Source organism: Gossypium hirsutum, chromosome A07 (genome assembly GCF_007990345.1).
Source record: "Gossypium hirsutum isolate 1008001.06 chromosome A07, Gossypium_hirsutum_v2.1, whole genome shotgun sequence".
Taxonomy (NCBI): domain Eukaryota; kingdom Viridiplantae; phylum Streptophyta; class Magnoliopsida; order Malvales; family Malvaceae; genus Gossypium; species Gossypium hirsutum.
In genome coordinates, this window is record NC_053430.1 from 45,265,507 (window position 1) to 45,274,729 (window position 9,223).

A 9,223-nucleotide genomic window follows, 5' to 3' on the forward strand; every position below is an offset into this window, starting at 1 on the left:
TAAGACCGTTCGAGGCAGTCATGATCATGGAATGATTGTGTGATATGGTAATAAGTTATTAGTGCCCTGAATATGGATGTTGATGTATAAGTGATTAATAAGATGACAAGGTCAAAAGTATGTGTGTGCATGTGAAAATGACAAAAAGGCTTGGAAATTAACCTAAGTTTTGACCACACGGGTAGAGACACGGCCGTGTCTCATCCGTGTGGAGGATACAGCCTCTCGTCACGGGCGTGTGCCCTTAAACAGTTGTTGATGTCACAAACAGAGAGTTACACGGGCGTGTCCCAAGCCACACGGACATGTGTGACCACACGACCCAACCCACACGGGCGTGTGACTCTCCAAAGCAAGAAAATTAGTTAAGTTACCCAAAGATTTTCAAAGTTCTCAGTTTAGTCCCGTACCACCCCGATGTATGTTATAGGCTTCGAAGGCCTGTATAAGGGACAATATGCATGTGTTTGAGATGTTTTAATTTGGGGTAAAAATTTTGTGGCCCAGTTTTGCATGTTATGAATGTTTTAGTCCGATAACGCCTCGAACCCTGTCCCGGCGTTGGATACGGGTGAGGGGTGTTACATTTAGTGATATCAGAGCTATGGTTTAGTTGGTTATCGGACTAACCTATCATATGTATGAGAGTCCAGCTTTGCATGCCACCGATCTGTGATAGTGTGAAGTCTCCGACGCGTATGAGAGCCATTTTGTTTAGATAAATGTACTCTCCAACCGAGCTACACCGACCATGCTAAATATGATGCTAATATATTCGAGTAAAGTACAGTCATAATGAACTGAAACTTGGAAAGGTACGAATAAGGATTCATGAAATATGTACATGGTGAAATGAGCTTATCTGTGATTGGTCTATTTGCTTGAGTGAATACATGTGTTTAGATAACTTACCAAAGATATAGATGGAATGAATTTTCACGTACACTTATATGAAAAATCATGGTTGATAAGCTCGTATAGCTTAAGTAAACGTGTTAAATTGCTTGTACTGATTCATATGATTGTAACGATATGTCTAAATGATGGTGTACGAAGTAAAAATATAGATTGAGATAAACTTATCTGTGTTTGTTAGCCCATGTATGATATCATGTGCATGACTTATATGATTAAATGAATAGATAAGTAAAGTTATCTAGAAAACATGGAATGCATGTATAAGTATACTTGTTAAAATGAGATAACTGGAAAGTGGACGTTAAATCAATATGAATGTTAGTTACCCAAAATGAATGACATGATTGAGATATGATTGCTATGATGATGAAATCTGTGTTACATGTATATATTTATGAGACTCGAGTCAGAGGCCCTACGACCCCTTCCCCCTTACCAAAGTGGTGTTTTATAATGGAAATTCCTGAGATTTGTGTTGAATGAGTTTCCAGGTGAGAACCCAGAGAGTTCAATGATCGAATGATTATAAGCATGATTAGAGATTGAGAAGGGGTTGATAAGTGCAGACATGAGCTAGAAATAAATCGGATTGACTGAAAGATTGTTTAATTTTCGTAACATCGCAATTAGTGAAAAAGTAATTTTGATAAAACAATCTATCCAGTATGACATCGAGAAATGTATTGATTGAAATTCCCTCATGAACTGGTTCTCTTAGTGAAGGGAATATTATAGAATTTGGGACATGGTACGTGATATTCGTGACAGGTTTTAAAAATTTATAATTAATCGTTCTTAAAACTAACTATTATCACGATGAAGGCAATGACCTATCGAACAGTAGTATAGCTTTAGGAAGACCGGATTGTCAAACCCAAAGGAACCAAGAGTACTAGTAATTACTTCCTTTTTATTATCTAGCCTAAAATTTAAGTGTTTGTTTATCTAAACTAATTAACTAAACTAAGGATGCACAGAGAGAAAACTAGGGAAAAGCTTTTGAGAAAACTTGATTGATTAAGACAATACCCAAGGAAAAATCCACCTAGACTTCACTTGTTATTTGACTCTGAATTAGACGATTTATTCATTTGACTTGATCCGTAGAAATCCCTAAGTTATATTATTATCTCTCTCGAGACTAATAACGTCTAACCCTAGGTTGATTAATTGAAATCTCTTTCTAATTAACACCTAGTGTTGCATTAACTTGATCTATGGACTCCCTTATAGGTTTCACCCTAATCCGGCAAAATCTTGTCACCCTATCTCTAGGCGTGCAATCAACTCCGCTTAATTACGACAAATTTACTCTTAGACAGGGACTTTTCCTCCTCTGAATAAGAGAATTAACTTGAATCAATATCCTGGAATATGAAAACAAGAATTAAGAACACATAATTAAGAACAAGTTAAATATTTATTATACAATTCAAATAATAATAACAAGATCTGTCTTAGGTTTCATTCCCCTTAGGTATTTAGGGGGTTTAGTTCATAATTATGAAAGAAAACATCTCAAAAGAATAAAGATAACAAAACATAAAGAAAACCCAAAACCTCTGAATGAAAATTGAAGGGAGATCTTCAGTCTTGACGATGAATCCGGCTTTTGAGATGGATCAATCGGCTTCCCTTGAGTAATTCATTGCCTCCTACTCCGTGTGTCTATTCTCCATGCCTCCTCAGGTGTTTAAATAGGTTTTTAAATGCCTAAATGCCCTTAAAAGTGGCCTTTTCTGAATATGACTATACTTGGGCTTGACAGGGACACGCCAGTGTGACACGCTCGTGTGCGAGTGCTCCAGCCCGTGGTCAAGGCTATTAAATAGGCATGGACGTGTAATCTGCCCGTGTAAGTCGTGCTTTGATCTTACCAAATGGAAACGGCTGTGTGGCTTACCCGTGTGAGGATGTCCAGGCCATGCTGATTTCACATGTGGGTCCATTTTCTCCGTTTTCGGCCCGTTTCTCGCTCTTTTTACTCTCCTATGCTTACCTAAGTATAAAACATGAAATTAAAGAATTAGGAGCATCGAATTAACCAAATCTAAGGAGAAACCATCCATAAATGTGCTAAGCATGGGATAAAAATATGTATAAATTATGGTTTATCAAATACCCCCACACTTAAGCGTTTGTTTGTCCTCAAGCAAAATCCTCAACTCACAATTAAAATAAATTCTTCTCAATTTATGATCCCTATCAATAATATCTCAAAATAATCCATAAGTAATCATACATTGAAAATTCAACTAAAAGTACATCAAAGTTTCAAACATTCCAAGTTGAGCATTTTATTATGAAAACATAGGTGTCCCCTCCATCTAAGTAATCACATTTGATCAAAATATCACAGAGTTTAACATCCTCACTAAATATTCACTCAAATCACTCGAGGTGTTTAAGGACATCAAATAAAGCACTCATTAGTCAATATGAAAAGTTATTACCATAGGCTTGCATGAAAATCAAATCACCACCACTATATATTGAGATGATACATCAATCAAAAAGGTCTTTAGAGGTTGTAATGTGGCTTTGGTTAGGGGGTGTGGTCACAAGTTGGAAGAAAATGTTAGAATCGGGATTGAATTGAAGAAATCACCTAACTAGAAAAATAACTAATTATCAGTTGAATACAAGTGATCTTCTTCTCAGAATATGGAATTAACACTCAAGCTCAAAAACGATGAATTACTACTAACATGTATGTAAGTATTTTTTTTAGAACAAGTCAAATAACATAGAACTTAATTATTGCAACGAAGAATAAAACATAGCTAAGTAATTAATTTAAATCAAGTCTCGACAAAAATAAGGATCAAATTAGGGGATTTCAACAATAATGGGTTATGGGTTAATATTGAGGGTAAATCAATTAATGGCTTGTTAGGTTCAAAGGGGTTCACTAACGGTTAATTATGAAGGTAGGCTTTTGTGGAGTTAGTGGGTTAAACCTAAGTGCCTTTATCATCTCGACATATCAAATCAAATGGTGTGGTCTTGACATGCATAATCAAGCAAGTTCTAGAATAACAAATCAATATTGACGCACTCATAATAAAAGTGAGAATGAAAGAAATAACATATGCTCTAAAGGCTGGAGATCTCACAAAAATTATGGCTTTTTTATGTTTAAACTTGTGAATTTCAACTCAAGATAATATCTAAACTTGGGGAAACAACCTAACAATTTTTAATTCTCAAAAATCAACTTATCATGCTTGATTCCCTAATGTCTCAAAGTTTAAACGATCAATGCATAAATGCCTATGTTTTAATTCAAGACACATCAATAAAAATCATAACTTAATCAAAATTCATTCTAATAGTGGTATAAGAAGATCACATGAGAACAAGACAAAATTCAGGGACTTCTGATAATGGTATAAAAGACTCCTCACACTTAAGATGTACATTGCCCTCAATGTACAAAGATAGATATATTGAAAAATATAGATATATAATCATAAGATAGGGAGAGAAGTGAAACTTCCTGAATGATGAATGAACTCCTTTAATTGGAGTTATGGAGAATAATCGGTCAAGGCAATGATGTGAGTGGAGGAGGATACTCCGGTGGTGGTAGAGGTTCATTAGTCCATAAGTTCTACGCCAAAAGGATATTATATCTGGTAGTAGCTATGGTCGTGGTCGAGCAGGACATGGCAGACGTGGAGAACCTTTTTCAATGGAGTTTTTAGTTCTTAAGTGATGATGAGCTTTGGAGCTCTTTATAACTGTGATAAAATCAAGAACTCTTTAAGAAATATAAAGAAGCGTAATTTCTCGTAATGGAATAGCCGAAACTATAAATTATTCAATAAAAATTATAGAACCTAAAATTAAAATAATATTAAAGGAAAATAAAATAAAAAGTACTTAAAGAAAATAAATAAAGATAAAAGTGAAAATAAAAATAAAAAGTCTTTAAAAATCGTCATCGCCGGATGGTTCACGAGGTGGTGGTGACGATGAGATGTGAAGGTGCTGAAAAATCTGATGAAGAGTAGCATCAATGTGATCAAAACGCTAAAAACACTACTGCTCAAATCGAGTAAGGTGTTCAGAGATGTCAGAGTATGAAGCCGCCGCATGAACTGGACGATGAATGGGTGGTGGTTGAGATGGCGGTTCCTCATGACGTGGAGGGACATCATCAATAATGTCCTCTGGGTCCTCCTCCTCGGTGGACTGGAGGAGGTGCTACTGAGAAAGGTAGGTTCCACGTCGTTTCTCGATCATCCTCATATGTAGCATGCTCGAGATGTCCTGTGGGAATATCTGGCCGATGAGAGTGAGGGAGGATGATTGTGCCGTTGTATTGAGGAGCCCAAAGTGCCGAGCCAATCGAGTCACATAGGGCTCGATAGAGATGACTCATCTCCTATGCCGCTCCGTCTGATGGCAGATAGTGAGGGCAATGAAATAGGCAAGGTCGAAGTCATGAGTATTGATGACGCCGGTGCTCTCTCGCCGTCCTGTCAGAGTGTGGGCCAAGATGGCGTATAGGTATCGCAGGGATGGGGCGAGGGCTGATGCCTTAGAGCGGCTAGGATCATAGGTTGCCGAGGCAGGGACGAGGTCCTTCCAGCACTTTGAGGGAGAGTAGTAGATGTGGCGATGGAGGGTGTCAAGTTTATTATCGTCTATGAACTCCTCCGTGTACAGCCCTAGCGTTATTCCAAACTCCGGTACGCTTAACTGGCGCATTAGACCACCAAGGTGAAACTGGACCGTTTCAGAATCATCGAAGTTTGTCATGATGACCTGAAGATAGAAGGTCGAGCAGAGTTCCATTGTGAGCTCGAGGTACGTCGGCTCGATGATCTCAAATAAGAGCCCCACAATTAAGTTGTTAGGAGGGCTCGGACCATGTCAGCCATTTGAATTTGTTCAAGTGTGGCCCAGTCAATGCAGCGGGCCACACCTAGCGGTCGGGCCTGTAATATCTAAAATAGTTCCTCCTAGGGTCCCAAGGGAAACTGGAGGAACGGGTGCCTAATCTCCGCGGTAGGACCTGAGGATGACGCTGCTCCTTTCTTCTTTTTCGAGGCGAGGACAGCGGTCTTCTTACCACGTGAGGTTGACATTGTATACCTGCAATGAAGAGTCAAAGTTAAATACTCCCTAAGAATGTACGTATGTTAAGACTGAATAAGAATATTTCATGGGGCTCACGTACTAGACTTCACTTGTTATTTGACTCTGAATTAGACTATTTATTCATTTGACTTGATCAGTAGAAATCCCTAAGTTATAATATTATCTCTCTCGAGACTGATAATATCTAACCCTAGGTTGATTAATTGAAATCTCTTTCTAATTAACACCTAGTGTTGCATTAACTCAATCTATGGACTCCCTTATTAGGTTTTACCCTAATCTGACAAAATCTTGTCACCCTATCTCTAGGCGTGCAATCAACTCCGCTTAATTACGACAAATTTACTCTTAGACAGGGACTTTTCCTCCTCTGAATAAGAGCATTAACTTAAATCAATATCCTAGAATATGAAAACAAAAGTTAAGAACACATAATTAAGAACAAGTCAAATATTTATCATACAATTCAGATAATAATAATATCTGTCTTAGGTTTCATTCCCCTTAGGTATTTAGGGGGTTTAGTTCAGAATTATGAAAGAAAACATCTCAAAAGAATAAAGATAACAAAATATAAAGAAAACCCAAAACCCCTGAATGGAAATTGAAGGGAGATCTTCAATCTTGACGATGAATCCGGCTTCTGAGTGGATCAATCAGCTTCCCTTGAGTAATTCCTTGCCTCCTACTCCGTGTGTCTATTCTCCGTGCTTCCTCAGGAGTTTAAATAGGCTTTTAAATGCCTAAGAGCCCTCAAAAGTGGCCTTTTCCGAATAGGACTATACTTGGGCTTGACAGGGACACGCCCGTGTGCAATTGCTCCAGCCCATGGTCAAGGCTGTTAAATAGGCACGGGTGTGTAGTCTACTCGTGTAAGTCGTGCTTCGATCCTGCCAAATGGACACGACCGTGTGGCTTACCCGTATGAGGAAGTCCAGGCCATGTTGATTTCACATGTGGGTCTATTTTCTCCGTTTTCGGCCCGTTTCTCACTCTTTTTACTCTTCTATGCTTACTTAAGTATAAAACATGAAATTAAAGAATTAGGAGCATCGGATTCACCAAATCTAAGTAGAAACCATCCATAAATGTTCTAAGCATAGGATAAAAATATGTATAAATTACGATTTATCAGGACAACAGAAATAGTTAAAGGAATAATGTTTGAAATATGAAATGTCCAAGCATGGTAATTACAGTGAACAGTTTGTGACTGTCTCTATTGAGGTATTGTAAGAGATTATCTAACACCAAAAATATTATTGGGGCTATCTAATCCCTGATAAATTCTTATATTACGAAAATGTTCCCTGATCTTAACGTTAGACGAATGTGTTGTCAGTCTGATTGGGTTATGATTTGCATGGTTCTGTTTTTCTCTGGTATTTTGTTTCATTCCGCCTATTGGGAATCAATGAGAAATTGTGTCTGGTGCAATGATTTTGCCTTTTCTGATCATTGCTCTGACTAATTATACACATATATATATATGAAAAGCATATAGTTCCGGTCGTATTTGTTGTCAGTGGTTTGAAATGATGTTATTTTGGATTTTTTTATTCTAGGCTTCTCCGTCTCAGATTTCTCTTTCTTGGAATTTCTGGTTATTTTTATCTTGTAACTTGTTGATCATGGCTTGCATTTAGAGCATGACCTCCATCTTGTGATTGATATATATAGAACAAGTATGACTATACCTCTGAATTGATCATGATAATGTGGTGAAATTTCCAGTCCCAATGTGTATAGTGGATTTCCTTTCTCAAGTAAGTTAATCAGAGTTAATGTATTCAATTGAGGTATCAGTATTATTTATGCTAATGCATTTGTTATGGTCTTCAATTGGCATGATGAGTGAATTTGGAACGATGTACGTTGAATCGTTCTGTTGACTAGAAGAGAGAATTTCTTGAAATATCAATTACGGATGAATAAAGTCGACTTGATTGTTCAATCTGTGTGGAATATATTTTTAGAATTTAATGGGATGTCCATGCTTGAGAATAAAATTTTATTTCTTCACGGGTAAAAAGACGAATAATCTAATTAAGAAGTGTATGTTTCCTAGAAAAATTGAATGTGATAAGAAGATCTGAGATTGATAGTGTGAAGATAATTTGGGAATTTAAAAATGCTGAAACGATCATTGTTTATCTTTGAGTACAAATTCTTGAAATGTTGAAAATTTAAAGATGTAAGCAAGAATCATCAAAATTATTTTTGTCGTTTGGGCACTAGAATGGAATTAAAAAAAGAAGAAGTTAATATGGATTTTCTTGTCTGGATCATTCCTTTCCTTGAAAAAGGAAAGTGATATGTAGCGTTGTTAAACGTTATGAGATGTGTAAATTATGTTGGTATACCCGAATGTCTGCTCACCAAATTCATAGAATTTCGTGTCTTTATGAATTTTGGATATCATGGAATTTTAATCTCCACTAATTGGATTGAGATCCGAGTTTCATATCATGATTTCTTTGGAAAGCTAGAAGAGGCTTGAAATGAAGGGTAGTTGAGGGTTGAATTGGCAAATAATTGGACTGTGTGGAATTATAAAAAGTATGAGGCTGAGATGAACTGACTAGTTTCACTATTTGAATCTGAAAAGATTTGGGTGTGAATGTATATGTAACACGATGTTATGGATCGGACTTTTGAGTACATGAGCTTTCTGGTAGAGATTAAGTTTCAGTGAAAGTATTGTAAAGTGAATACCACTTATGATTGTTGTATGTGAAATTTAAAGAGATAGGCAGTAAAAGCTCAGCCAGAGTGAAAGTTCTTTGACATCGATTATAGGATTAAGGAATCTAAATGAAAACCAAAACCACTTTCCTGGTAAGATTTTCGGGGACGAAAATCCCTAAAGGGGGAGAAATGTAACATCCCGATTTTGAGCCTAGTCAGAACAGTGGTTTTGGGACCACAAATCTGATGAGGAAAATTTAATTTTTATTATATTTTTATGGTCTACAATTTCACGGAATGATTTCGTGAAAATTTCGTTCAAAAATTTCGACGTTTAGGCACTCAATTTAGTAAAAAGGACTAAATTGTAAAAAGTGCAAAAGTTGAGTTCTACATGTTAGAGGTGTCCAATTGTCATAAAATTTAAAATTGGGAGTCCTTATCTGGGAATTAGATCATTAATTAAGTTTTGGACAAAAATGGACATGGCTAGATATGTTTTATATTT